The following is a 6,212-nucleotide window of genomic DNA, read 5'->3' as shown; positions in this document are numbered from 1 at the left end:
GTAGCCTATTAGACTAAAAAAATGCATTGATTTTACAATTGGAAATATAAATCTTGTTTTGAATTTCTGGTCCAGTAGATTTCACTAAATCAGATGCTCAACAAGTGGGCCAGGTGCTGATCTTAATCTTATCCTGACCTATTGTTGTTTTCTGCTCTAGACAACAGCCTCTGCCACAGCACATCACTGTAATCACAGTTAGAATGTTTGCCTTAAAAAATCTTGTCTTTTTCTCCTGTTTGTGAGGAACATTGCCCATGGCATTTTGAACTCCTGTCTACTCTACTATGAATAGGAAAAACAATCAGGGGATTTTTCTCTTACAGATCCAATCCTCTTCAAAGCCAAATCAGCCTGAAGAAATAGTCACATTAAACATTTACAGCCTGTTCATTTATATTGGCGTGCCTTTTATCATCTCCAACATTTCACAGATGAAATTGAGTCTCCACTACAGTGTCACAGATGAGTGATTTTTAAGACGTGACTTATTGAGTTTAGGGAGGTTTTAGGGAGGTTTTTGCTCTAGTTGTGTTGTGGGCCTGCTGCATGTTATCCCATTATAACAGTGGAGAGGAGACTGTCTTCATCCACTGGCTTTATGAGACAGCATATTACACCTGTGTTTTTTTGGAAGTGATCAGAGTATCAGACTTCTGGCCAGAGGTAACTCCTTGTCACCCTCCATCTCCATGTGTCCACCATAGTGGCTAGTTGATATTGATATCGGAGCCAAAGCTTGATTCGGGTCGGCAGGGTAGTGTGAAAATGGTATGATTTCTTTCAACCTACAACAACTCTCAACTGGAATGTTTCTTGTCATAGGATCAAACAAGCCTTTTCATTTAGCTTCGTTCCAGGAAAGGACTCCAGATTTTCAGGCTTGTGTAACTTCTGTCTGACTTGATTACAGTCCGTCATTTCTCAGTTTCTCAAATCCACAGTCAAATGTATCTTCTCATCTGTATCTGGCTCGCGCTGTGCGGCTCAACCGTTGTCTATAATGGCGGTAAATAAGGGCAGCGTGGGTCTGCCAGCTCTGCCCTCTCCATAACCACGTTCTTCCAGGGGTTTTAACATCTGTTCCAGGTTGAATTACACTTCTCCCACAGGCCTCTGCTATCAGGATCAATCACAGTCTCAGCCTGTCTCTCCCTGTAACCTGAGTCTGTGTGTAGTATACACCATCATCATCCCACACCTCAGAGGCATTCTATCACCCAGCCTCACAACTATATGTCCCAGCAGCCTCCAGGGGACTAGGGTTATGTCCAACTTGTTCATCATCATGACAAGAATGAAAGGTTCCGTTTTAATATGTCTTCAGAATCTCACTGTAGCTGTAACTGTACCCAACTATCGTCTATGATACAGTCTGGTGAACTATGATTGGGTTATAGCATATGCATGTGTACTCTTTCAGGTGCTCCTTTTTACGAGATATGATTATCGTCATCTTAGCTTATATGTGTCTGTGGGTATTATCCTCTAGTCTCCTCTCTTAGGCTTGAACAATAGTTTCAAAGCCAAGTGTGGAGCCATGGCTTAGCATTCAGAACAGTGAAATGGCATGTTGTCATCGAGCGAGAGGCCTGAGAAGGTACACTTAACATTCTCAGGGAGTGGATTACCTGCAGTTAGACCACAGCGTGTCTTCAAACCAACCCAACACTCACACACTGACAGTAACAATGATGTCATTCATTGCAGGGCATCAAGCCAGTGGGATAAAACATGAGCCAAAGAGTGAAGTCGCTCTTTGAAGAAAGGGAATCCCATTGTGAAAAGAAAACGCATCATTATTTCTTTTGAGTGGGGAAACAAAAGCAATTCTGCTGTAGGGTATAGCTTTTGCATTTCTACACAAAAATAAGCCCCAAGTTAACATGACCAAATACTGAAACACTCACTCAGTCACACAAGAAAGGTATCAGTTACCATTTAATTTGTCTGAAATGCTTCCCCTGCGTGTGAACGCAGAAGTGAGTGTGGTGGATCTTTAAAAGATGACAGGGCTGGTAGCTGTCATTCCAGGAGCAGGCAGAGGTGAGGCACACAGGCAGGAAGGAAGGCAGATGAGTTTTGGAGGTTCATTTTACACAGACAGTCTGTATGACACACTACAACACCTTCATCCATCCTCAGCACTCATCAGCAACTCATGACTGGGTGGTAGAGGTAGTAGCAGGTAGTTAACTCTCCTCTCTTGGCTTGAGGACACTGAGTTCCTGCATTTGGGTTCATACAGACAGCAGCTCCCACCTTTTTGTCGATTTCTCACTCCAAGCTCAAGCTCATCTGTAGGCTGGCGGTGATTGGGAAACAGTAGACAACTTAAAACATGTTATTGTGTCTGTTTCAAGTGTACTATTGAGAAGGTCCTATAGACTTGACTTTGAGAGTCCTATAGAGTTTTTTATACAGTCTTGCCACGTCTCCGTTTAGGAAATGACAGTTCGTGATGTTCTACTTGCGTGCTGTGCTGTATGTATGTCACCAGACTGTACTGTGGTGTGGTCATCCTAAGAAAGCAGACGCCACAGGCACACACAGCTAGTGGAAAGACTGAGTGAGGGAGGATTCAATATCACATGCATGACAACAAGGCACAGATATGTCCACATGGCAACGAATAGGAAACTATCGAGGAATAGATAGTATGGGATTTCATTGCTGGCGATTAGCTGAGAAAAATATTGTGTGTAAGTTTGGATTGTTTGTGTGTGTAAGTTTGGATTGTTTGTGTGTAAGTTTGGATTGTTTGTGTGTAAGTTTGGATTGTTTGTGTGTAAGTTTGGATTGTTTGTGTGTAAGTTTGGATTGTTTGTGTGTGTGTGTGCGTCTGTATGTATGTCAGTCTAGGAAACCAATAGTTACATAGTTTATCTTCTTGTCCGCTTCATAAATGTCCTAATTAATGATGGAATCTTTGACTATAGTTGATCTCCCACACATGGAAGTAATTACTTTGTGTTCAAGTCAATTCATCATAAATAATTTATAAGTGGGTGGTTGGGTTTAATAAAACCATGGAACATATCAAGAACCAATTAGTGCTTTATATAGACATGGCAAAGCTTTACATAGACTTATATAAAACTTGTCCTATACCATGGAACTTATATACTGACTTATGGCAGAATGGAGTCCTTGGCAGCTGAAATTGAGCCATGTAACATAACAGGTGTGCACTTCATTAAGGCTTAGCACGGTAGCACCTGAAAGGGGGGTACAATGTGGTGGATCTTTCTGTAGAAAGATTTCTACATGGAACCCAAAAGGATTCTACCTGGAATCAAAAAGGGTTCTTCTATGGAACCCTTTTGGGTTCTAGATAGCACCTTTTTTGCTAAGAGTGTAGGGCTCATTGTCTCTGAAGGTACTATGCTATCAATTGAAGACATATTCAACGGTGCACTAGGTAGTAGATGTATATTTCGAGGCAATCTCTAGTCTTAAAGAATTCGATGATATCATTTGGCTTTTCAGATGTTAAGTGATATAGATTCAGTTGTTAGTGAAAACAGAATGCCTGGAATGTGATGACTGTCGACAGTACTGTAGAAAATAATTTATTTAAAACCCTGTTATAGTTTCAAGTGTGAAGTTTTCTCATCCAATTGGTAATAGCAATTTAGCTCTGCACCTTGCCATTTATGGGTGTCTGCCATCCAATGAAATGTAATTGTGTGATTTTTCCAAAAAAGACCCAATAAGCTAATTATAAATGACTAGCAACTTGGATGCTAAGTGGTATTGAAGCAAGAGTTTTGTCCTGAAATAGTATGAAGTCCCATTGTAAAACTTCCTAATCCCCATCTCTAAAAAACATTCCCTGAAACAGGCTTACTCACCACCAGTTTAAAGTTAAACCATTTTGACCCAAATTACTCTGAACAATTAAAGCCAGAGTCACTCTTTTAACAAGATACAGTGTACTACCCTAACCACAGAGTGTGTGGAGTCTTGTAGAACGGACTGTCTTCATTTATGAGTAATCAAAAGAAACCTCTTTTACACTGTAACCCTGCTTTTATCTGGTGTGTACAAATCAGCCTTTTTTCTTCAAACTGAGAACCCTCAAAATCGTTCAACCCTCCTTCGTGACTGGTTCTGATTAGTCTGCCATATGCCCATATATGTCTCATCCGTCCCTTACGCAAAATATATAGGTCCCTCATCACGGTTCATCTCCAATAATTACAGGGCTGTAACCGTATCTACGTCAGGTGATTTTCATAAGGGTAAACAAATCCACAATGCTAGGAAGTGATGGCATGCATCACATTTTGGCCTCATTCTTAAGAGCTGCATACCACTAGGGCCACAACAAACTGCCTAGTTGGGGAACGGAAGACATTAAGGTTTATGAACCTGTAATTTAATTGATGTACCCCTTCAGTCATGTACGGGTTTTATAGGTCTACATTGTTAAAACCTCCATCCTCTTCAATGTAAACAAATCAGTCAGAACAACTGGATCACAGTTTCCCTCTGGGTTTATCTGTGGAATTATCTGTGTATGGAAACTGAAGTGCAATGATTGGTTATTGTACACTACAGTTATACTACAGTCATAGCATCACAGTTTGTCATTTCTGTTGGATAACTTAGTAGAGTCTTCTAAACTACAAAATCCCCCTTTTGGCTCGCGTGTGAGAAATGATGTCTTGGTACTACTGTTTTCACGATGGGGCGCAATGATGTCAGGGTTGTTTTACGATGGCATGTTCAATGTAACCAGGATGGAGTCTTTGACTGTCTACATGATCTGTCACATTACCAGACTTATTAAAGGCTTGAATCATATCTAGCAGATACATAGATCTTCAGTGCATAGAGCTGTCAATTCGGATGCCGACAGTGGATATCAATGAGAGTTATGTTATGCATGCACCTCAAGTTGAGACCATGCCCATAGAATGGAATGATTCAAATACATAGCCATTCCTTCGGGTCCCATTGTGCAGTGTTTTGGGACAGCTTTGCCCAGAGCATCCACTCATACCATGCTGTGGTTGCAGTCGGGTTGCAGTCCCATTAGAGCCACAGTAGTTCAGCCCAGTGTATAATAAACATGTAGCCTATGATTCATGTTCCGCTGATTTCATTAAGTTTACTGTTAGGCTGGTACCGAAGACATTGGTGCTAACGACTTGCCCAGATGGAGGGGGAATATGAAAAAATGGACACACGCGCAGGCACAGGCACAGGCAAACACACACACACACACACACACACACACACACACACACACACACACACACACACACACACACACACACACACACACACACTCCTACCACTGGGCTGGCACTCAGAAAAGGCAGCTAAATAAAATGTAATAAATGTGGGACAGATGAAGTGAGCCAGGGACATTAAATGGTACTGAGGGCACTACTAGCCTGTGGCCAGACGTATTTAAGTGAGGCGCATAGGTGGGAATGTGTGACAGGCATAGTCTACTGGGTGGAGGTACTGTATCCTACTGGGTGGAGGTACTGTTTTCTACTGGGTGGAGGTACTGTATCCTACTGGGTGGAGGTACTGTATCCTACTGGGTGGAGGCACTGTAGACTACTGGGTGGAGGTACTGTATACTACTGGGTGGAGGTACTGTATCCTACTGGGTGGAGGTACTGTAGACTATTGAGTGGAGGTACTGTAGTCTCCTGGGTGGAGGTACTGTATACTACTGGGTGGAGGCACTGTAGACTACTGGGTGGAGGTACTGTATCCTACTGGGTGGAGGCACTGTAGACTACTGGGTGGAGGTACTGTATCCTACTGGGTGGAGGTACTGTAGACTATTGAGTGGAGGTACTGTAGTTTCCTGGGTGGAGGTACTGTATACTACTGGGTGGAGGCACTGTAGATTACTGGGTGGAGGCACTGTAGATTACTGGGTGGAGGCACTGTAGACTACTGGGTGGAGGTACTGTAGACTACTGGGTGGAGGTACTGTAGACTACTGGGTGGAGGCACTGTAGACTACTGGGTGAAGGTACTGTAGACTACTGGGTGAAGGTATCGGAGACTACTGGGTGGAGGTACTGTAGACTACTGGGTGGAGGTACTGTAGACTACTGAGTGGAGGTACTGTAGACTACTGGGTGGAGGTAGGCAGGAGGCAGAAAGTAGTGCTACTGCCAAGGTAACTGGGTACTAAACCTAAACTGAGCCCATTCATTAACTGTTAATCCTGGAGCTGT

This window comes from Oncorhynchus clarkii, unplaced genomic scaffold (genome assembly GCF_045791955.1).
Source record: "Oncorhynchus clarkii lewisi isolate Uvic-CL-2024 unplaced genomic scaffold, UVic_Ocla_1.0 unplaced_contig_691_pilon_pilon, whole genome shotgun sequence".
NCBI lineage: Eukaryota > Metazoa > Chordata > Actinopteri > Salmoniformes > Salmonidae > Oncorhynchus > Oncorhynchus clarkii.
The sequence above is the reverse complement of the archived record's forward strand: the minus strand, read 5'-3'. Positions refer to the sequence as shown.